Below are 25910 nucleotides of genomic sequence, written 5' to 3'. Positions count from 1 at the left end.
TACAACTTCCTATTGAGCTATGTGCAGACATAAAAGCAAAAATACAAAAGTATAAACATCATCATGAATGAAAATTATTGTCAAATTTAATAGCACTGATCAGCTTCACTATGCAGTACTGCCAGCTGTAAGTTACATGGACACTGTAAGTTACAATGCAAGAGATTCACAGCAAACAAAGAGAGAAGTTGACTTTCTCATTTGTAAATTAGACGCTGGGTCTTCTAGTGCTTACAATTGTCTTGTAGACAACAGTACTTCAGGAGCAAAAGTATTTTACAGAACTGGGTATTATTTGTTCAAAATCTTTGTGATAATACAACTTTCTGTCATACTATTTCTATTCACCTTTTTCCAAACAAGTATCTGAAATAATAATGAAGAATTTTTTAGATATGCTAAATGTAGCATCAGATGATTTAAGTGGATATTGTTAAGAAAGAAGATACAAATACAACATCATCTTGTCTTCCACTCACTGAATTTCAACTGTGATCTCTGAGTTGAACCAAAATCCATCAAGAGTCATTAAAATATAGCATATGCAGCTCAGTACTGAAAGGTACTTTACTCTAGTAAAGTACAGTTCCTCTAAAGCAAATAGCAATTAGGACTTTCTTCAAAATCCTACCATTGCTTGTCTTACCGGTTTTTATCATCTAAAGATAAAAACTTTAAAGTGACTGGTGGGAATATTAAAAAGTTTAAAGATTTTTATTTAATCCCTTTCAACTGATGACTAGCCAAAATATGGAAATGTAATAACCCTGATGGTAGAACTACATAGACAGACATCTATGCTACTTTAGGTCTCTTTCTTTCTAAACCATCATGAGTTGGGTAGAAATGCATGGCTTAAATTTTCCCCCTTCCAACAGATTACAGGGTGTGAATTTAGGCAATTGCTCATCTGCACACAGAGACTGCTGGTCTGTGCTTCTCCTTTGACATGTTCTTCAGTATGTATGGTGAGCAGCCAGGAAGGAGAGAGAAAGAATAAGCGGATGGTAGCATCAGCAAAGATGTGAACGAGGCTGAGTTTTGGCATCTTTTAGACTAAGATGTCTTGTTTTATGGGTGCATTGCTGAGTGAGTGTTTGATTGAGGGCAATGGTTTCTAGAGCTATAAGTAGAAAGGAGAATTGTAATACAAGTACAATGATTGAAACCTTTCAACGGATAGACAGGGATTGAAAGTTATTTCTTCGTTATTTACTTATACCCACTTACATATCCATTACTCTTAGTAGCTTTAGCACCAAATGCCCCCTTTTCATTATTTTAGCTTTGTAAAATTTCTGAAAGCCTCATGCTAAGCAAAAGACCCAGAAAATACATTTTTGGAACTGGCCTTAATCGCATAACAACATTTATTTTTTTCTAAATTCTTTAACAATCTGCCATGTAACTTAGATGGATGCTGGCAAGAAACACAAAAATTGTTATGTCGTCTATTCATTCATTTTAAAAAGGAATAAATTCTTAATATGAGATCAATGCTTAATGAGAACTTTTGTGAATTGTTTCAGGGAGAAGAATCACACATTTTTATAGCAATCTAGACTTCCTAAAGTCTTGCCAGCATTACTGTAATTTATTTTATAGTAAGAAGTCAACCTCTTGAAGCAAATTTCCCAGAAAGCACTAATTTAAAGAATTATTTAAAAAAAAAAGGATCATTTTAAAATAAAATTATTAATACATTATTAATACATTATTAATGCTTTTTTATTTATGCAACTAATAATTATAATGGACTCATTGTCATGTAATTAGACATATCTAGTATCAGTAATGACTGACACCTAAAACCTGGTGTTAAAGAGAATGTTGGTGGTGGTGAAATTGAGCTCATTGTTCTCTATTCAATAACACAAAATGTTTTTGAATGAGATTTTGGATTAACAAAATATCAAAAATAAACTTTTAAGTACGATTGAATCTTAAGATATCAGGAAATTAATCCTACTACATAGAGGTTTTCAAAATAAATAGGCCATATTATGATTTAAAAAGCATAAAAAAACCTAGACAAAAATACCCAAATATTTTTCATTGTATTTCAAATTGTTACGTTGTTACATTCAAACTGCTACATTGTTTTTCAAATTTCCCCATGTAGCAGAAACAGGCAAAAGGAGAACCAAATCGCCTAGTGGAACTGCCTTTAGGATTTTGTCCAAACTGCACAACAGTCTCCAAACTTTTTAGAGAGTCTTTCACCGGTGTACGAATTTGTTAAGGTAAGTCCCAAGCCAACAATTGATACAACCCATAGTCAGTAGTACCGAATGTTAGAGGCATATTAATATTATAACGATTTAGAGATGGATGAGAAATTTGATTGGCATTAGTAGTGAGAATTAAGAAATAACAATAGAAGATACACAGGAAGGAACAACTACCTAGTGAAGGTGCATATTAGATAAGAAGGGCTTTGACACAAAATCAAAATAATCACAGCACACTTGCATGTTTCCAGTTACAATGTTTGTTTAATCGCTCAGTCTATAGGCAGTGAGACTTCAGGCACATTGGGCTCAATGTTGAAGTTTAACTGCTTTGCTGACACATAGCAGCCAAACAGAGTTGCTTTCAGACAAGACTTGCAGCAGCTGGGGACAAAGATGCACAGAAGTCCATCTGCTGTGATTATCCATAAACACAGGACAATGGATTACTGATTTTACTGACCAGATATATAGTCAGATCAGATCGGTTATTCTGTGTAGTAGAATAACACAGAACTGTACTAAGTGCCATCCAAATCACTAGAAGTGAAATTCCTCTCTTCAGGATATTTGCTTATTAACCCATATCAACAGGCAATTGTCATACTGGATGAAATGGCAAAACAATGTAGAATGTTTCTTTTAGCATGTTATAAAAAATGTTCATCACACAAGTAATTAATATACACATTAAAATGTATTTGTGGTTCACATCATCCATGCATTAATGTAATTAATGTAATTCCTCCCTGTATTGTAATTAATGTAATTCCTCTCTGTATTGTTTGGATTATTCCTTGTGGCATCTTGCATTGTCAAGCAGTTTGTTCCATGCCAGAAACACTGTTGCTACTTTTACTATTCTACATAGATATCTGCAGTGCCTGTATTGAAAATGACTCTCTGGAGAAAGTGTTTATTGCCACCAGTTTGGCAATAAGCATAGTACAGAATTTACTTCTCAATGATTTTCAATACTTGCTTAGCTTTCATGCAGAATTTTTGTTATCAAAATAATATATGGGTTTGATTTTTTTTTTTTAACAAGTCTTCTTCTAGGGCTTCAACAGCATTATATGAACTTTTTCATATATCATATTTTCCATCACCTCTATGAACTGTATATATATACACATATATATATATATGCAACTTATATTAGTGACCTGTAAGTATGAGTCACTATGTCAATGCATAAACATGATATCTCCATGTAAAAAACTGATATACAGGGTTTTTTTAATTTTAATTAATTATGAAAAAATATTCACAATCTCCCCCTGCCCCCCAACATTTAATAAAAAGTTTTGCAATCTAAAGAATTGAAAAAAACTGCTAGGTTGAATCTATAATTATTAGTTTCATATGAGAATGTGCTTACTGACTGTAAATTTCTTTTATCAGATATGTGGAAAGTAAAATCCTTTGTTTTGATAACTTAAAAAGTAACTACAAGAAACTGATTAATTTCTATTTGAAATTGATTTCTAGTCACTTTGAAACTTTAACTCTTAAAATATATTTTGGGATTAGAGTACTTTAACAACCAGTACATTTCAGGACATATTAATCCTTACAAAAAGCCCATTTTGAATGACGCTGAAATTTGAAGTCAACAGCATATTCATTAGCTTACTGTTTTGCCATCCAAGACAGCTAAAATTCATCCCATAATAGGTTTCAAAAAATTATTCAAATATATATATATATAATGATGTATTTATGTATTTTGATAAGTAAAGGTGATAAATATCTCTGTAAGTTAAAGATCTATTTTTGGAAGTACATTCTGATCCAATTTATGAGGTGCTCTTCTAATAAGTTGTACACTTGCTTATTTGCGATAGAGATTTTCTAAATCAGGCAATAACTATATGCAGCCACCCTCCACAGTTAGCACCTGAATAAAGAACAAAAAAACAAGAACAGGAATAGATGATTGTTTTAACAATGGAGGGTTAACTGAGAAGTGCTTTGGGGACCTGTTAGGGAACCTGTGCTTTTTAGTATATTCCTAGATGTATGATCTGGAAAAGGTGTTAAACAATAAACAGACACATGATGACGCCAAAGTTATTCAGAATAGTTAAAAGTTGACAGCAAAGAGTTGCAGAAGTGTTTTATATTATTAAGTGACTGGACCATAAAATGACAGAAGAAATCTAATATTACAAGTGTAAAGCAAAAATTATGGAAAAAAAGATCATATTTGTATATATATGTATCTATAGATAACAATGGGTTCTAAACTAATATCTTCAAAAAAGTATTGGGATCATTGTAGTTAATTTTATGAAAACAGCTGTTCTTAGCAGCAGTTGAAGTTGTGAGGTATTGGAAAACAGGAAAAGCTATAAAAGAAAATCGTAAAGCACACTGCAATGTTTCATAATTGAATAATTCATATGTATCTTGAACACTGAAGATCTTTCAGGTTTCGCCAACTAAAAGAAAAAAGTGCAAGTAAAAATGAAGTATAAAAAGACTTTTATATGAAGAGAGATTAAGTCAACTGGGATCATTTACCTGGAAAAATAAATGACTGGAGGAGAATATATGATTGCAAAAGAGAGAGAGAGAAGTGTTATTTACTATTTCCCACAATACAAAACCCCAATAAAATCAAAAGAAATATTTGAAAAAAAATTCTTGAACTGAACTGAAAGTTGGGGTTTTTTCACTCAATGTGCAAATGAGTTGTGAAACTTATTGGCAACATGCTGTGCCAATATAACTGCTTTTGCATTTATTAAGTGATATCAAACATGAGGATGCAGAAACAAATTTTGGTTCAGAAGGTACTAAGCACAGGATGTCAGAAGCTGTGAGGTTAAACTGAGTGAAGTAGTGATTTATACTTACACCCACAATTGACCACTGTCTAACACAAGATGTTGGACTAGAAGTCTTTTATCTTGCCCATTATCATTGCTTTTATGATCATTTCAGTCTGAGCCTTTCTTGAAATTAAGCATTTGATTGCTGCATTTTTAATATGGGCCTGTGCATGAGTAAAATTAATGAACTGAAAACCATGAAATTTGGATAGCTCTATCTGAGGCATGTGTGAAAGATTTGTATCGTGATTTAGATATTGTTAATTGGATGACAATCCTAGATAGTCACAGTGTTGTAGAGAGTGATAAATAGAGCTGACAGTGAAAGACAAGGCCCACATAAATGATTAGCAAAATCTCTCCCTTTGACATAAAAGTACAATCTGAGTGCAAAAACTTGGTTTTCTTAATATACGACATTTAAAAAGATGTATACGTTGCCATGGTAAATACTGTATTCTGGTTTACATTTTAAGATCATCACAGAGCTGAACACATGAGCTAGGAGATTTCATGTTTGTAGAAGTGGCAAATTTTTTTTCCTCCCTAAAACTTGCAGAAAAGTGACAAACTACAGATTCAGAGTTTCCTGTGATTCCATTTAAAGTATTACTGCATGCTTGAAACATCTTTGCCTGTGTAAGTGAGAAAGATAAACTAGTATTGACTCTTGTTCTGTAAGGAAAGAGAGAAGTAAAAGATCTAAAGCATTGCTATGGCATTTATTGCGTCAGTGCAGAATTGTTCCCTGTTGTGTATTTCTGGCATTGGACTAGTCTGCTTTAAAAGACAAAGAAATAAGGGGAATCATATTCTATAGTTAAAATGAATATATCTTAAAAATTTTACTCTAGTTTATGGTACTATTTTCTTGATTTCTATCACATTTTTCCTGGAAATCTCTCCTTGACTGTTCATTAAGACCATACAAATTGCTGTTCTAGAGGAAAAAATAGCAACAACTATTTTAAAAAATAAATTAAAATGCCAGTTTTACTATATTTTAAAACATAAAAAATTTCAGCAGAATCCTTGATAGTATGTCTTTACATACTTCTGAGCTATTAGTGTTTTAGGGTGAGTTTTAATGTGTTATCTTTCTTTGCACTCCTTGTACATAAGGGAGTGTGAAAACTCAGTTTTATGGTAAGGTCGCACAGTATTTATCTTACTGTTATTCAGTCTGGTTGAAGATGTACAGAGAAACCTTCATGACAATAGTGTATATTCTTTTTTTTTTTTTTTAGAAGCCTTAGAGAAACAAAAAATACTGCTTGTGTTACTATATTTATATATGAAAAATTTATTGGTGTATCTTCCTTAAACTGAAGAACACTAACTGGTTCTAGCCTATTGTACCTTGCTCATCTGCTGATCTGCCAAGCGAAAGTAGGTTTCATACATAATGAAGCCCATTTTGTGGGGGTCCCTTTTCCTATGAACAACTCAAGACAGAATTCGATAGAAATAAATCTTTCATTCAGAATAATATAAGTCCCTGATTCCCAAAGACCCGATCTAGGAGGGACAAATCAATAAACCAGTATTTCCTCTAGCCCCACGCAAGAGAATGACAGTCATGGTGCTTTTATAAGGTAAAACAGCAGTGGTATGTTCAGTGAACAGATCTTTCACAGGAATCCTAATAAAGAAAAAAGGGAAAGAAAAGTTATGGAATGTTTTTAGGGAAGTAGGGAGGGCAGTTTAGAAAAAGAAAGGAAAAAGTACTTAAATATATTCTTAGCTTCATCGATTGTTGAGATTTTTCAAAAACAATACTGTCTACACATTTAATAAAATTTCTTACTGAGAAAGACAAGGAAGGGCATATTTTAATTTTCCCCGCGTGGAAAAGGTAGCAATAACTAAGCAGTTACTCATTTCTATACATTAGTTGCTAGCTGCAAAATCAGCATGCACTTATTCTTACTCTGAACTAGCTGTTTATCTTGGGTTACTAGAAGGCCATATATATATATATATATATATATATATATATATATGCAATTTTTAGGGTCATGCAAAGAATCATGAGGTATTCTAGTGAAAAAAAGGGATAATACAGGCATTGGAAAAAATGGAGAATAGTCAATGAGAACAGAAATGGAAGTGAGTATTCATTGCCAGTTATTGCAGTTGGGAGGTGTATCACACACATACAAAGAAAACCCTATGATTAAATGTGGTAAGCATAAAATGCCCTGCTGTGTTTATTTTTTTCTTCTGAGAAAAGAAGTCAATGGATTAACAGTATATGTAACTATATGTAGTTGAGAATAAAGAGTACTTATGTGGAAATAATGTTATTATGATTAATATAAATATGAGTAAAGTTAAATAAGTGCATTGGACATTAAGAAAAAAAAGTTATTTCATGAGCACACAGAAAATTCAGTCTGTGCCCATCACCTCTGGTCTTTTTCACTGGACACCACTGAAAAGAGGCTGGCTCCATCCTCTTTACAACTTCCTTTTGGCTATCTATATACACTGATAACAACCTCCCTGAGCCTTCATTTCTGTAGGCTAAACAACCCCTGTTCTCCCAGCCTCTGCTCATAGGAGAGATGTTCCAGTCCCTTAATCATCTTAGTGCCCCTTTATTGGGGCACTTGACCTGCTGATGATACTTTGTCTAATGCAGTTTATTATACCATTCAACTTCTTTCCAGCAAGGGTACATTTTTGACACATGTTCAGCCTCATGTCCATTAGGATCCATAGGTCCTTTCCTTCCAAACTGCTTTGGAAGTGGATGACTCCAGCATATGTTGGTGCATGATTTGTTCCATCCAAGGTGCAGGACTTTGAACCTCCCCTAGCTGAACTTCATGAGGTTAAGCATCAAACATTCTTTCTCTATATGTGAATATGTAGATTTAAATAGCAGAAGAAACAAACAGTTTGAAATGCTGCCTAAAGAAAAGTGTCAAGACATGAAAAATTAACTCAGATTTATCACTATACTTCAAGAGTTAAGCAGGGCTAGTAGCATGAATACTCAATGTTAATAAAATGAATAGTAGTGAAAGTCAGTCGACCAAAGCATCAATCCTAATGGAGAGGCAGAGTTCTATGCTTAGAGAATGCTATAACTGAGAGTTATGGTCGAGAGGTGAGAGTTGAGAAGGCAAAGACAGATATAGAAGATTGCAACTACATTAGTTTAAATTTCTTTCATTGCCATTACTAGTAAAAATGACACCAATAAATGGATGAGTGGTTAAACAGCAGGGCAACCTCAGTAACAATCATAACCAACTGAGGACCAGAGAGTATTTATTGTGTCACACCATAATTTAATTAACTTGACGGCATCGAAAGCCTCAATGATTTGACCAAGCTAAATTCCTAAATACATTTTCGACATTACACTTACAAATAAGCCAAATATTCTGTGTGATTTTATTGGGTTTATGCAACTACAGTTTTTCAGTTGGGGAGTTGCAGTGGTGGCCTTTGTGAGAAGAGACCAGGAACTGGCTCCACATCAGACTGAACCTCTTCCAGTCTGTTTGAAAAAGGACCCACCACTGGCCAAAGCTGATCCAACCAATGACAATGGTGATGCCTCTGTGATATTATATTTAAGAAAGGGTAAAAAACACTGTGCAGGAGTGGTGAGAGAGGAGTGAGAAAATTATGAGCAACAGCCCTGCAGACACAAGACAAGAGAAGCAGGAGGTTTAGGGAGGTGCCCAGGTACCAAAGCAGAGATTTCCCTGCAACCTGTGGAGAAGACTGTGGTGAGGTAGGTTGTCTCCCTGAAACTTGTGGAGGACCACAGCGGAGCAGATATACACACTGAAACCTCTGGAGGCCCCCATGCCACAGCAGGTAGATGTGCCCTGAGGAAAGCTCCTGGAAGGAGCTGTGGCCCATGGGAGACCCAGGCTGGATCAGTCTGTTCCTAAAGGACTGTAGGCTGTGGAAAGGTCTGATGCTGGAGCAGTTTGTGAAGAACTGCAGCAGATGGGAAGGACCCCTCTTAGAGAACCTAATGTCCATTCTAAACATATACACAATCTCTAAAGCAAAAAAAATCTTTTATTAGGTACTGAGTTTAAAGTAAAAATACAAAAATATTTCTCTGATTTATCTACAGCTATTCAATTCAACTGAAGAACTAATTCTCAGCTCAGCTCATATTCTACCAGCAGTGTCAGATGCTAAGTATTTCCGAAATATAAGTATGTGGAGCAAAAAGAAAAAGGCTCAACTTCCTTAACTACCTTTTCTGCCTTTTTTTTTTTAAATTTTTCATTTCAGTGTGAATTTAAATGTTTATGATGAAATTCAGATATCATGGGATTGAAAGCAAATTTTCCAGAGACTTCAAAAGAAATTAATTATTCCACTTAATTTACATAATGATGAACAAATTTGCTTCAAGAATCACTAAAAATAATAAATAACTGTGCTCCTTCTGTGAAGTAATAAAAGAGCTTTTTTCAACTGTTCAATGATTTATGAGGGAGTGGATAGTATCTGGCCTTTCTTATTCGAAAAAAAAAAAAAAAACAACCGAAAAAATCAAAACAGTTCCACCAGTACTAAAAATTACTAAAAATGTACCTAAAAAGAAAATATTCAAACTATGTATCCAGTGTATGAACCTGTATTCTATAATATGAGTTTAGAAAGTAACATGTGACAGAAACACAAACAAATGGCATTATAGCAAACAGTTTCACAATGTAATTTTTACTTACAGAAAGTATGACTGATGTCTTGGAAATGCTACATTACTACATTGTGTAGCAGTTTGCATAGAGCAGCAATAGAATGAACTACTTTTTACTGTGGCATATAGTTTTAGATCAGTTAAATGATTCAGTAACTTACCAATGTGTTATATAATAGTTATACATACAACAATTCAGTGTTTTTATAATGTAACCTCAAATAAAAAGAAATGCTGTTAACTACACTACAATAGAAAATAAATGTGTTATATCAGAGACAGTCACAGAATAAATAGTCACTAAATGATATAAAGACAACTGTGTAGTTGTAAATCATGTGGAAGATAGTACTGAATTGAGATACATGTACATAATGGTTGCAATGTATGATCTTAGAGGTCTTTTCCAATCTGAATGATTGGAAAAGAAAATTACATATTAGACGATTAGATATTAATACTGGCATTCATGGTAGCCCATTAGACTGAGATACATTTTTTCTGGATCTAAATTCCCTGTTAGGAGACAGACTGCAACTCTTTTGCTTTATTTTTATTACCTCTCCAACGCATCCATAGCCTGTCACCTAGTGATGTGCATTGCACCGTGCTGTAAGAGTAATAATCAATGAGTTCAGGCAGAGACATTTTCTGCAGTTTTCACCTTAGGTCCAGCCTCTCCAGTTTTCTGCCAATTTTCAGAAAGTTCACACACATACACATACACATAGACATGCACCCAAAATCAGTATGCTCTCAGATGCTGAATACAGTAATCCTTATTTAGACAGATATATGGAATAAATATGTTCAACAATGGCCTATACAAAATCCAGATTTTACTTATTAAAGTAATTATTTATGCACACGTGAAAATGAGATATACAAACATTGGATATATGCAGAATTCTTCAGAGAATTCTTAAAATGGCATACAGTTTGCATAACATATTTGTGTCTATACAAATCCTGATTTTCACATCAAACAGAAGGGAGAAAAATTTTTTAAGAAGTCTTTATTGCCATGCCAAAACCTTCATCTCCAAGGCCTTGTACAAAGCTGAACTAGTCAATTTGTAATTAAATCTTATAGGATACAGCAGTGATACTCATTACAGAAACGGCATTTTATAGTCAGCAATCTTATTTTCAACTACCAGGATGACACAGAAGTCACAGTTCACAGAAGCTTTATGTCTGTTATTTCATGCTGGAATAATGCTGCACAAACCAATTAGCCAGTGTAATAGTGTCAAGATGTATTTAAAGAAAAAAATGGTTCTGGCAAAATGCCTCTGCCTTTCTCATATTTATAAGGACCTGTGTATTATAGAGACAATAGCTTTACATTTGAAGGGCCAGCCTCTTGGGGTACTAAGAAATAAATCTCATAAGGCACTTAGACTACATATAATTAGTATAGGATGGTATAACTCCCATTCCACAAATAATTTTTTTTTACAGTTGGAAACCAAAACTGAATTAATAAACCAAAACTGAATAAAAATTATTAAAATTAAAGCCCTTCAGTTAATGCATCCTTTAAGGTGCATGGAATGAGAGAATACAATGGTTTTAGCAGACAGCCGAATTAAGGCAGCAATGCACTGGTGGTAGTCTGAAGGTTTTTCACATCCATAAGTGCTTATAAGCATGACCTATTTTTGTTTTTGTTTTTTTTTTTTGTCTTTTTGCTTGAAAGAAAACTCATTCAGGAATATTACAGAAAAAGGAGGGGAAATGGGAAAGAAGGAAGATTAAAGGACTAATGAAAGATTTGAAGGGAGATGAATTTACTACCTTAAATTAAGCACAAAGTTCTGATTCCCAGAAAACTTCTTTCAGCAGATTCTTGTAGATTTCCAGGTAACTGATATCTGTATAAGGTTTTACAGAGGAGTGTCGAATGTTTGTACAGCACATCTATTATTCAGATCTGTGAATAAGGATGCCACTGGATTCTCAGAAAGCGACCGATTCATGCAAGTTCTACTAAAATGAAATTATAAAATTCAGTCCCATTTTTAAATGGTAAGTGAATTTCAAAAATAATAAAACTAAATAAACAAAATGTGTCAGAAACCGTCACATGGTAAATCTTTGTCCTGTGACTACATGACTTTTCTAGGAAGATGCAAAGAACTTCATAGTGCTGCATCTCCGTAAGCAACATCAGCAACTGGAAGTATGAATGGAAAAAACTATTTCTTCCCAGATCCTGATTACTAGCTCCTCTCTTTTTAGTCAGTGTGGAGGACAATTTCAGTCTAAATCTGTAGATAACCCTCATTTGGATATTCACTTTGCTTCTCACTTCTTTTATCATGACAAGGAATTTACTTTAGACTTTTATCGAAATATCAACATATTTACATGGCAATTTCTAATTATATGCTGCTATGATGGAGCAGTGACACTTTTTCCTCTTTTAAATATTCAATACTGTTTTAATTGGCTGAGCATTTCAGTTTCACATTTAAGCAAAGCAGTAATTTTTTGTATATTCAAAAGGGACAGCCAGGTGCATTTGTGAACGCTAAAGGATGTTAGTGTTCACAGGATAACATAGGCCAAAAAACCAAGACAACTGCAGAAATGAAAAAAGTTAAAGCTGTTTTCAAACATGGAATTATGGAGGAGCAATTCTACTTCATTCAGCAGGAGGTATATACCTTCATCTCTTTATTTTCTTTAGAAAGAAATGAAACAACCAGGCTTAAAGAAATAAAATAAATGGAAATATTGCTATAGAATTGCCAGATAGCCCATCTTTCTGATAGTTTATGGAGCAAAAGAAGAAAATGGAAATTAGTCAGTGAAATACGAATTTCTACAACTAGCACTCTAACTGTAATTTTCTAGACTACTGCTGAGGTTCTAAAGAGCTAAGAAAATCAGGTACATTTTTTTTCATTAAGTAGCAATGTAGTTAGAGCAGATAAACTTCCTTTCCCTTGTGCCCAGTTTTCTTTTACTTTTCACGCATTACATAGAAAAGAACACATATGGGATAAGAAAATTAAAAAAATCCAAACCCATCAAATGAATGACACAAGCACTAAAATAATATCTATGGTATTTAGGTGACATTTTCCAGATTAAAAATGTACATAAAAATGTTAGCCAAATATTTTCATCTTAAAAGGAAAAACATTGTACTGTGTACAGATTTTTTGGTATTTAGCAAGTTTAACATCCTTAGCATTACATGCTCAGAAGTCAACTAACACAGAATGTATTAAGTTTCTAAAGGAGAAAAAATGTTGGCTTTTCATGAGATGCTGTTTCCTGTTCAGTATTTGAAACTCATGCTTGATTTGCAAGTGTTTAACTAGTTTCTGTTTTGTGTTCTTAAAAAAGAATTATGAATTTAACAATTTTAAAAGAATTATGTCTCCTTAAATGCTTTTAAATGCTGTATTTGTCACCACTGCTTATTAGATAGACACAAAACATTCAAGGTGTTGCCGGTGTATTTTGGTTCTGAAAAAAATCTCCGGAGCAGTTAATTAGGGGTGAGATAAGAAAGGGTTTATTTGCCAAGGCAATAGATGATATAGACGCGCGCCCCGGGCGTCCCGAAAGGTTACCTTTTATAACATTATCCATCCAATCCCAGATGTGTCCACCCTTTGGCCCTTCCTCTGGACCGCCCCGGGCCCTCCCCCTGAGAATTGGGTCTGGGGTCTTTTTGGGACCACCTACTTCATCATCTTCAGCTTCATCAGAGTACAAAGGGCACATTGTTACCTAGTTTTTGACCGTACTCTGTGGTTTAGGCCCTGATACGCTGTTCTCCAAACAGTCTAGGCCTTTGCCTTGACAAAAGACTAAACACTGCTACTGGATTCAGGGGTAGGTTGATACGGAAGGCATAGAATGGGGTAAAAGGGTTAGGGAATGGGTAAACAAGGGAAAGGAACAAGGGGACAAAAGGGTTTCTGCTTTTTAAGACCTACAATTCTTACCAGTCTTACAACTATTAGAAAAATAATAAAAAAAACATTAGGGGCTTAAGGCATCAAAGGTCATAATTTGACTTACAGATTTTTCATTTAAAATACTGTGAATTCTAAATGATTGATCTAATGAGCTGTCTTTCATAAAGCCTTAGTAAGTACTAATATAATAAAAATTTCATTTTACAGTGGAAGTGGTGGGGAAGGAGATACAGGAATAATTTTTAATCCGTGCAGTATAAAGTCTGTCATTTGGTCTACAATAAACTGTCCTTGTAAAGAGGAAGGAAACTAATTGCATTTGGTTTATGCTTCACCCTAGTATAGAACATTCACTTCTCAACTGAAAATAATGAATTGATTTCTGGACATATTTGACTGCTATAAAGACTGAGAGTAAAAAAATTGTAATATACCAGAAATGTTGTTCTTATGTTGTAGTTTACATGTCCCTTATTGCATTAATTTCATACCACAAGTTGGGAAGAGGCAGCAAAATATAACAAAGCATCTTTCTAATACTCTGCCTTGTTATAGGGAAAGGAGACAGGGTTTAGCATTAGATGGGTGTAACCAATTATGTATTCTATCCCATTTCACCATTTTTGATGGACTATCTCTTTAAGCACAGGAGGTAGAACTGTTTCTGTTGGCAGTTTCTACTTCGGCTGTTACTGCAGCCACCACTCCTGCCAACCCAGAGGGGAAAGATCCTACCAAGAGAGAAGGGCCCACCCTGCCACAAGCTGCTTCAGGTGTTTTTCTTTCTCTAAGCAGTTTTTGCCACGGCCACAGACTGGCACCATTACTTTTTGCACTGCCTGTTGCTTTTGGCTCACCCCACAGACCGAGCGAGCGCCTGCAGTCTGCTACTGCTGGCTGGTCTCTCACCACACACAGAAAGTAAGTTGCAACAAAAATATAGTTTGGGTCAATGTGACCTTTATCCATTGAAAATGTGCTGATTGACTTTTAGAAAAAATGCATTATTCTAAAATTAAAGGTTATTCACTTTCAGGATCAGGAGTTCTAGAAGATTTTAGGACAGTCTTAGGCTTGAATACACCTACACAAAAATATGCCCTAGATTTATCTCTGTTGTTAAACAGCACATTCCCCTGACTCCAAAAAGAGGATCTAGTGACAAAGAAAGAAATTTAATCTATCTTTAATATATAATAGTTTCAACAAAGACCATTGCTAGCAGATACTGAAAGACTCATTAGGAATCTTGACACAACGATTAGTTGCTTTTCAGTGACTATATCAGTTGGAGACATAAACTATCCATTGAATGACTATTATCTCTCTACATGATATTAAACAAAAATTCAGCTTTTCCCAAATAATATTAAAAAAACGTAATCTAGCTTAAAATCTCTTAATTAGTTGGAGGTTTCAGCTGCAAAATTCTTGATAGAAATAGATGTGTGAATACTGTTCCATCAGGTAGCATGGTCTTGACGACCCCTGAATGTGACTTGCTCCTAGTGGAAAGCAATTTAATGCTCTACTGCACATAGAATAGTATATATGAATGAAAAAAGAATCCCCAAAATAAACAAAAAAATCTCCCACCAAAACAATTACTGACAGGTACACCTGAATAGGACTGCTTATTAGTCACTTGTCTGTAGCCAGGCAAGATTGTTTCACCTCAGTTTAAAAGATAAAGACTCACGGCAGGCTGTCTCTGCAAGTTCTCATTAGGCAAACAGCCTCCACTGTCCATTAGAGGAAAAGTCTCCCTATTATTTAAGGAAATGTGACAGCAATGGAGGTGAAGTGATGGCAGGAAATTCATCAGTGCATTACTAAGCTTTTTGCTTTCTACAACTTTCACCGGCCTCTTTCCACTGTTTTATCTGACAGCTCAAATGCTGCAGGGTTGTAGTCACGGCAAAGGTCAAGAACAACAGCAGGGCTATAAAATGAGATTCTTTCGGGGGGGGAGGCTTCCAAGCACAAACAAGTTTATTGAGCACAAGACAATGAGATGAGAGCTCACATCTCAACAAATTTATCTAAGTAGCTACCGTTATTTTTGAAAAAACATTAAGAACCTTAGAAAAGATTTAGAACTTTTACATACTCTTGCTGCGTATACAAATGTGTTTTACTAAAGACTAATTTAATTGAGCATGATGCTCAACTAAAAAATAAACAGAAAATGCCTTCTTCCTTTAATAAAGACAAGGTTTGCAATGCTACAAATGTCAAGTTTAAAGCTAAGAGTTTTGCTATGTCTTTAATGTTTCATAATCAGTGGTAACAATAAGGTGAATTTGAATTACCTTTCACAATGTCCAATAGTACTCTTATCTAGTCAAGGAACAGGTTCAGTGTCTGAATAAAAAAGTCACAACTGAAATTTCTGCCAAAGAAGATGAAGATGGTATCTTAGCTTCCTATTCTGTCAAAACGTTGATTTTTACACATACACATATTCAGTGTGTGCAAGGAAAAAAGAATTTAAAAAAGCATGATATAGTCTCTGCATGCAAATTCATTCAGATATGATTTTGACAATAAACCAAAAACTGACTATTGTCAGCATCTGACTACTATTATAATGCAGACATTACAGAAAAACATACTCAAAAGCAAGTCACCCATTAAATGTTATTAGGCTAAAACACCAATGGTTTCAGATATATGCACAGTTGATCAACATTTTGCATTCTCCAGATCGTATATTAAAACATTTAATTCAAGCAAGAATAGTTGTAACGAATTGACCATGGTGGGATAAATAATTTTTATTCTTAAAGTGGTTATATGTGATTAATTTTTCCAACTAGTCCCCACTCATGCAGATAACTGTACAATATGTTGCTGGATGAGATAAATATCATGTTTAGAGATCTAGGATTTTTCTGATTTTCATTTTTAGGTTTCATACTTATATTCAAGACTGGATGAGATGTTTAAATTGGGAAGCTTGGATGAAAAATTACGTATGTTATGTTTTGAACATACATCTGTGTTGTTTTGTATTGTTATTCAGAACATCTAAGGAAGTACATGCTATTATTCTATCTTTATTCTGCATTCAGACCATAATAATAATAATAATAATAATAATAATAATAATAATAATAATAATAATAAACTATTCATAATTATTTTAAAATTTGAAATATTGTCATAAGCTATTTCAGGCAAAAGATCTGATTTTGCAGAGAGAAACTGAATTAATTTATCTTGAAACTCCTTAGCATGCATTGATTTCTATTTCATTGTCTGCCAAACTGTTTATCATTTGTCACCATAATTTTATATGTGTATACTGATCCCCCCATAATGCTTAATGGAGGTACAGAGGAAAAGAGAAGCAAATGATCTACACAAAGAAAGCAGTGAGACTGATGTACTGAATAGTCTTTAGAGGAAAAAGGAAATCCTGTAAAAACACTAGCAGAATAAGTAAAGGTTTACAGGGAAAAAAAAAACATTTTTATAGAAAGTCTCAATAAGTGATATCTAGAGTGGTATAGTGAAGAAAAAAGTGCTGTATCATTATCTAAGGTTGCTGTAAGAACAATATATAGAGTAACCAAATCTAACTAGAGATAAATATAAAAGATATAACATATTAAAGAGAAAGTATTTCTATCTCTAGAATAATTTGTATTATTCAAAATCCAGGAAGGAGAGAAGTTCCACTTTGTGTCAAAGAAGATTTCACACACAGAATTTCGTAAAACGCTTAACAGTATGTTGGTAATTTTTCATATTGATAATTGTAAAAATACTAAAAAATCCCAGAAGATACAAAATCATACAAACTATTAACTGTTCATGTTGGCCATATGAATCCAGATATAAAACTAGTTAAAATATTTTAAATGTGTTTATAAATATTTCAATTATAACATTTTTTCTTTTCCATGCAGAAATTAATGTCTTTGAATAAGTAATGCCAGGCTATGGCTAAGACTCCATGAAAAACATTTTCCTAGGTTGCAACACATAGAAAAGAGATATGAAATTGAGATCATTGGCTGAAAAATAAACTTCTTGGTTATCTGGTTTGAGAACCAAGGCACAATTGATTTCTAGTAAGACCTTCAGCTTTACTGTGGACTTTGATAGGAAAAAATTAAATAAATGCTTAAAAACATGAACCAAAACTTTTCCAATTAAATTCGGTGTGCTTATTACACATACAGTTTAGAGTGAAGAAAACCCATATCAGAATGAATCCTCAGCAACAGTGTAATTGCTGTGTGTCTTGCAGCAAAGTTCTCTCCATTCTAGAGTTTACAAAAGGAGGGTCCCCATCTTGTCTCATTCTTAAACATATCCCAAACAAAAGTAAAAAATGTAGTTACTGCAAAGGCAATAATAAAAGAATGATACAACCTGCTAGACTTTTAAAAATAGAAGTACATTTTGATAATAGGGTTGTAAGTCATCCTTCCCCTTTAGCACTGCCTGTTGTGAGACAGTTTTGTTTGTGACCAGAAGTCAGACCCACGTGTCCCATTTTGCTTCAGCTACTCAACACAGCAGAAGTATTCATCCTGCTTCAGTGCACACCGCAGCCTATAACTGAACAATTAGGCATAAAAGATATCTCTAGAAGACTGGAGGTGTAAAACATAAGCACAATTTAGATTTTCTATGTATATTACCAGTTCAGTAAAAATGCTTAGATTGTGTGTTATAGGCACTTACATAATTTTGTTACAATATTTGCATAAATTATATCCAAAGTAGTCATATGATCCAATACTTATCCGATGGGTTGACCTTGCCAGGTGATCACCCGGCTGCTCTTTCACTCTCCTTGCTCAACAGGACATGGGGAGAAGAGACGGAAAAGCTCATAAGTCGACAAAACAATAGGGAGCCCACTCATCCATTACCATCATGGGAAAACAGACTCAATTTGGAGAAAATTAGTTTGATGTATTGTCAATTAAAAAAAGACTATGATGGTGAGAAACAAAGCAAAGGCTAAAATACCTTCATCCCCAAATTCCCTCAACTTCAACTTCATCTGTTCAACTTCAGTCTGTCATTCCCACCTCTTCTACCCACCCCATGTCCCCAAGCAGTGCAAGAGGAAGATGAGTGGGGGATCAGTCCACAACAGCTCCCCTCTGCCTCTCCATTCTCCTCACACTTTTCCTCTGCTCTGGCACGGGGTCCTCCATAGGCTGCAGCATGGATATCTGCACCATCATCTCCCTCTTTCACAGGCTGCTGGAGAATCCCTGTCCTGGAGCCTGGAGCACCTCCTGTCCCTGTTTCTTCACCAACCTTGGTGTTCACAGGGCTGTTTCTCACATCTTTTTCCCCCATTCCACTCTCAATGTGGCATTTTGCCCTTTCTAAAATCTGTTTTCCCAGAGGCGCCTCCACCTCGGCTGCAGGCACAGCTGTGCCCCGTGGTGGGTGCACTGGAGCCGAATGGATCCGACTGGGACAGGTCCGTGGCAGCCACAGCCTTTTCTCACAAAGGCACCTGCTGCCAGCATCAGTCCTGTTCAGCCATATAAACACATCCTTATCTTTTTTATTTAGCTTGTGTCATCAAAGATACGTCTTGTACACAGGAAAACTAGAGTGAAGTGGAAATTGAGATCAGATTTTAAAAATTTGCATCACTGTGCTGCATAAGATAAATGCACGTAGTTTTCCCTTTTTGTATAAAGAACTTTATTATGTCAAAAAACTTGGACTCTTTCCTTCTCTCCTTGCTGCGTAATTAATTATGTCGGCTTTTATAATTTCTTTCACACTTCATATACCAAACTTCCTGTTGTTCCTTTACAGCTGATTTTCTGATTTAACATATTTGAGGAACTGAAGCAGCAGTATATATGATAAAACTGAGTAAAAGCATTAATTGAGCTCAGACATTAGTGACATGGATAGTGTCTCATCTGAGGCTGCCAGAAGTATCATGTGTACAGTTATTTCCAAACTAGAAAAACATTTTCAATCAAAAATACTGGCCAGTGTAAAAACAATTCTAGATTCAAAAGCATCTTTTCACCTTTAAAGTCAAATTTTCACAGAATTTGCATAGAATTCTTCCTTTATATTGCCCACAACTCCATATTCAATCCAGTTTTCCATACTGCCAACCTGCTTTATATCAGCTTCAGTTAATTGTTCATGTCTGCCTCCAGGCTGAATGCAAGCCTGAACGCACCCCACATCTTGAAGATAACCCTTTCTTGTATCTTATTTTACTGATACAATTAGTTATCCTTCTCAATATATCCACTGACATAAAAAGCAAAATTATAAATATAACAAATAAAATACCTGCAAACTTCATCAGCCCCAGTGACAGGAAAAATATACCTAAAACTCTAATACTGAGAATGTACATCTTAATTTCTTATAAGCACTACTATGCAGTAGAGAAGCATTTACAACTTGTACAGATGTGTCATTGTAAGGACAGAAAGTGCATTTTTCATTAAATAAGAAAAAAACATAGTAGTATTTACAATATTATGCTTTTGTGATTAATACTGAAAGCATGACTAACTGTAATACACACTGTAGAAAAAGATTAATTCAAACTTAAAATTCAGTCAGAAAATAGTATTTAAATCAAAATTAAAACTCAAAGAATAAATCATCACTAAAGTGACAACAAATGATAAGATATAGTGAGGTAATTCTTCAGCGATTTTAACATGACTGATACAACGAAATAAAAAATATACCTCAATTATATAAAGAACTAATATTTGTGGTGAAACTGACCCTATTTCAAGAAGCTTTAGTACAATTTGTAGAATAAATTAAAGATGGCAGAGTCATGAAATACCTAAGTTCTAGCAATTTCTTATAGGTACCACAACTTTTTATGATTGTTAAATATTTAACTATATTTGTGGCAATAGCATCAATCATAAAAATTCAGTCTGGTATTTTTGCAAATATATAATAGCTGTTATCATAGTTATTTGTCATTTTTTGCTAACTATTAAAAATTAATTTCAGATAAGGGTCGTATGAAATGCATAATAATACATAAACCAAGATGAAATCTAACTTCGATGAATTTAAGGTATTGCAGGAAGTCACACAAACCTCTGCTTAGCAGTACTCCATTCTATACCTGGGAAGAAGACCTTTAGCTTTCTTTTATAAATAAAAACATAACTTTATAACTGAAATAAATAAATTAGATAAAATAAAAAAATAAATACTTAAAAATAAATAAAACACCCCCCTAAAAATATATTTTTAGGGTTTAAAGGAACTCAACTAAATTCTGTGTAGTTGGAAAAGTATTGTAGTAAGAAGTACTTTATCTGTGGAAAAAAATGCCAGTGGGCTGGATTTAATTTTTTTCAATGGATCTATATCAGGAAGTACCAAGAACATCACGTTGAGTGACTTTGATAGTTTATTGAAAAGCTGCATAAGCTAATAATCCATGGCTGCATGACAATGTCAGTGTCAGTGATAAGTGAACACATCTTGCTATGATACATGCTGTATCCATCTGCAAGTGGGAGTTACCTCATGGAACTTTTTTACTATCAACTAAACAGCCGTTCATATTCCAATTTCAAAGCTCTGACCTACAGATTAGCATACTAGAAGGCTGTGACAACAGATGAAATTTAAGCTTTATGACGATGTTATTCAGATATTATGATAACATGTCTCAGAGAACAAAAACAACACCCCAAATTTGTGCACATGTGTATGTTAAGAAACATTACTGTGTCCTCTATCTTTAATACCATTGCAAGTATCTTGTAAAATCTTGAAAGCACTAAAAAGTGGTCAGAAGAAGGTCTTGAAGCTGTGAAGAAGGATAACTAGATTACTCATTTACATGAAGTAAATTCTAATATAAATTTAAAACATCTCAGTGTCAAGGTTCACAAAATAGATGAGACAATTTCAAGACATAAAAACAAAAAGCAGCAAATTAGTTGAACTACATAACTTTTACTATCTCAGGCAACTTATTCTGCTGTTACTTTATAAGAAAGATACTTCATCTTCAGGTAAAGCTATACAGTCAGCCAGAATGATACTTCTTGTCACATCAACTTTTTATTCTTCCATATCTGAATATATGATTGGAAAGAATGACTGAAGAATAGCTTTTCTCACACAGGAAAGTAGATGAAATATAGACCTTCCTCTCCTGATTTCATTGTTAGAATTTGAAAGACACAGAGCAGAACAATGGCTGTTCATTTTTGCTAAAATCATGGCTCAAAGATAGATTGGCCTAATCATTTTAAGCCAATGACAAGAAACTTGATAGTCTTAAAAGGATGAGAGAAATTACTTCTGACTGAAGATAGCAAAGTGGGTGGATCAGCCTAACAATAGTTATCACAGTTCTTTCCTAAAACTATCTGTAAAAAAATATCATTTTTTATGGAATGCTGTAACAATCTAATAACTATGAAAAATACTTTATCTTGACTATATTAAATAATAGAGATTTATTAAGAATATCAGAGAACTCCCTAATGTTCCAATAATATCAGTGACCGCACAGGAAGTTTTAATTCTTATGTACCCACATAAGAATTATTTGTGTAACATCCACAAATATACGGTGATCTTATTTAATATTATGCACAATAGGGATTATATAGTCTCTTCCTAAAAGTTTGAAACACAAGTCTGATACTGTGTCTATTTTCACAAGTAGTGGATGATTACAAATGGTCAGAGCAATGAAGACCCTACAGCTAAATTATGTTCACTTGGATGGGAAGATTTTTATGGTGCTATAGTTAGTTTGACCATCTGGACTCAATATAATCCATGCCAAAATCCCTCAAGGGCCGAGAGCTCTCTCCAGGCTGGTGACAGTGGAGGCAACCCGTGGTGGGAAACAGGACAGGTTCTGGCAGACACACTTTCCCAATCAGGAACTGGGCAACCAGAGGGCACTGTGGCAGTCTCAGCACCTGCACTGGACAGCTCCTTAGAGAGGGTAAGGATCTGACCTAGTGAGGGGAACCAGTGCCTGGTACAACCCTGGAGTGACTGTACAGATCTGTGGAGATGGACTCAGGACATCAGCCCACAGATGGAATGGTATGAAACACCTTTTCTCACAACCATAGATAAAACTACACTTGAACCTTTGGTGAGCTCAGTAGAGAGAAGCTGGGAAAGAAAGAATTAAGAAAAATGAAAAATACAAAAAAAATAAAATTATAGTAGCTCAATAACAAGATACAGTAGGCAAGGAAAAGACAAGAAGAACAGGAAATTATATCAAGACAAGAAAAAAACCCTCTGTGGAAGACAAAGGATTTAGCTGTAAAACCTGAGGGCTGGTGACTGATAAATTAGTTTTATCTTCATATAGAGCATTTCAAATATGATGAGAGTTCTCAGTGTTTTGAAAACTTTCTTTTTGTATGAGTGCTTGGTAGGCACTGAAGTAAGTGGTACAACCCGTGTATTTTCAATTCTCCTGTCTGCCCTACAAGAAAGAACAGGGTGCTCTGCTGGAATGGATTTTCCAGTTTATTTTAGTCTGAAAGTAATCTTGCTTATTATATACTTTGTAGTCAAAACCAAACACAATAAATGAGAAAGTTCGAGAGGTTTATTTCAGAAGTACATTACTGCTCCAAACTAAAATGTTAATGAAGATTCATCTTCTGTCAAATTTTAACTTTGGGAAAACTAGAATTAGTACTAGACAACACTCCCATCAACATCACTTTTCTCTGCTTTTCTGTTGTAGGGGAGTCCCGAGAGAAGCTATGAACTGTCATCATCTTGTAAAAGCAAGGAATTTATGAACTGTATTCAAATATTGGCAACACATACTGGCTCAAAGTCATGAAATTTGGAGAGCACAAGTAAAGCATATTCAAAAGGAACAGACCCTAATATCAGATGCTGTAAAAGTGCAGAATGAGACAAATACAAAGGGATGTAAAATATCTCAGACACATTAAAGAAGAAACAATTGATCAACCGGATAGGAAAACTGCAAAATCAACACAATAAATGCAGTAACTTTAAAATAAGCTAACTCATCCACATAATGAGATATGCTTTCTACTCTTCCTACTTTCCACCTTTGCTATTATTTAGTTTAATGTCAGCAGTATATTATTTATGAATATGCCATTATAAGGCAGCATACATAATTCTATTGTTAGATACTAAAACAATGAAGAAAAATTACTGTTTTCTACTTCCCTACTTTTTCTTTCAACACCCTGTTACCAGAACAAAACTTCAATCAGGATAGTAATTTAAAAAAATACCAGTTAGTAAAACCAAACCATGAATCTATAAACCTAGTAGTCATAAAACTCCAGTCAATTATTTTTAGTGATTCGGTATGACAAAAAACCCCACTCTCTATACTCTATATCAATTTAGAAAAATGTGTAGCTAGCTGAACGTGAGACATATTTGTTTTCCTGAAAATATTAGGCAGTTATCTAAGAAAGTAGAGACACAGTACTCCTTCCTAGTAAATTAAATTTTCTGACCTCAGCAAAATAAGACCACACACAGATATATACATTCTTATTAAAAATTAGGCAAAAACTCATAAATAACAGTGTGGACTTTTTGAATATGTAATTCCCAAAGATCTTTTAGAGAAATTATATCTTGAAAAACCATGTACTATTTAAATTCTTGTGGTTACTTTACTTCAGTTTCTGTCTGCAAATGGTTTGTTCTGTTCCTCTGTCCAACAGTTCAGTGTGTTTTATATTTTGTTTGAGAGATGGCTGCATTTTAGAATTGGATTAAATAATAACCAGTATTCCACTTTATGTAAATTTGAAAAATACTTTGCAATGAAAAGTATTTCACATTTTAACATGTGAAATTATACACAGGTCATTGTCTAAAATGAGTTTGTCTTTTGGAAGACAAAAGATACTAAAAGAATCGGGGATGGTGTTATGTATTTCCTTACCAGAAACAGAAAGCAGGATATACTTTTTATCACTGTCTCCATTATTCCTAGTTATTTCCAATGACCCTCTAATTTATTAGTTGTGAAGAATAACAAAAACTTAAACATAATTTAAAAAGGTAATGTAGATTGAAGACTGATCCACAAGGGTCTGTTTTACTTCACTACCAATATATGTAAAAATCTATTTTTACATGGAACACAATCCTTACAACAAGTCTTGATATCCGGAAAGGAACAATAGTGGCAGTCTGTGATTTCTGTTGCATCTCTGAGGATCTTTAAAAGTCTTATCATTGTAATTTCAGTTTATTACTTCTTGACAAACTCTGTCAAATTAAGTAATAGCAATATTCCTGGTTTATATGTTAGGAAAAGAGTTATCCATATCATGGTAAAATTTGATACAATATCTGATTTTTTTTTTTAATTTAAAAAAAATATTTCCTTTATTGCTTAGCTGTAAAATTCAGGTAATTTTTATAATACAGGGATTATATGTAGCCATATGTATTACCTGTTCATTTACAGTACTTTTTTTCTGTTCAATTTTCCAGTGGCCAAAGTAGTATGTAATTTTAGAAATACTACTGAGCAAATTATTTCAACCAGTTGTATAGAGAGGGAGAAGTGAAAAATGTCAATTAAAATACTTGTATAGATACCAAGAAATTTTGCAACTCTAATAAAAATGTTCAACTTAATATATATCTATATATATTTAGAGACACTACAAACACTCTGATGTTAAGTATTTTATTTTGTCCATTATTAAACTAGACATCTGTCCTTTTCTGATATTTGGAATTGGTTTCCATTTTTAATTTAGTTTTAATATTTAGAATGTGTTAGTTATATTTAGATCACAAATAAATAAACTACAATATACACATACTATTTTTCTGTTCTTCCCCAGAACTGTCAGCAAATTGATAGATATAAGCAGAACTAGCCTCAAAAATTCAAGAAAAAGATCTGCAGAGCACGTGCTCTGAAATTATTTTAAGAGATATTCACTTTTTTGAGATTGAGTTCTGCTTTCCAAGTAAGAGAATGCCTGTTTTGCAGCCTGGGGTTAACCACCTCTGTAGAGAAACTCTTGTGCTTAATGTTTCTCATTAATTAACTCCAGGCATACCCTAATGGGAATATTAGGTACATAGACTCCCATTAGTCAACAGAGCAAGGTAGAGTATTTTGTCTTCAAATTGTTTTGCAAAGGAGTGTATTTCTCTTCAGAGAGAAAGGTTATTGCCTACCTACAAAGGACATCTGCTCGATAACAGAGTA

General features: G+C 34.0%; 1 protein-coding gene and 1 long non-coding RNA gene across 4 annotated transcripts in view; one reads left to right on the top strand and one right to left on the bottom strand.

Moving 5' to 3' along the window:
* MGAT4C (MGAT4 family member C) overlaps positions 1–25910 on the bottom strand; it is a 347956-nt gene that overhangs the window by 181030 nt on the left and 141016 nt on the right. The window lies entirely within an intron of this gene.
* LOC135414593 (uncharacterized) lies at positions 14231–23709 on the top strand. The gene is made up of 2 exons (XR_010430733.1): positions 14231–14614; positions 23421–23709. It is a non-coding gene; the product is annotated as an uncharacterized LOC135414593 (long non-coding RNA).

The sequence above is a fragment of the Pseudopipra pipra genome, chromosome 5 (genome assembly GCF_036250125.1).
Source record: "Pseudopipra pipra isolate bDixPip1 chromosome 5, bDixPip1.hap1, whole genome shotgun sequence".
Classification (NCBI taxonomy): domain Eukaryota; kingdom Metazoa; phylum Chordata; class Aves; order Passeriformes; family Pipridae; genus Pseudopipra; species Pseudopipra pipra.
Note: the sequence above shows the minus strand (reverse complement) of the source record. Positions and strands in the feature narration are given on the sequence as shown.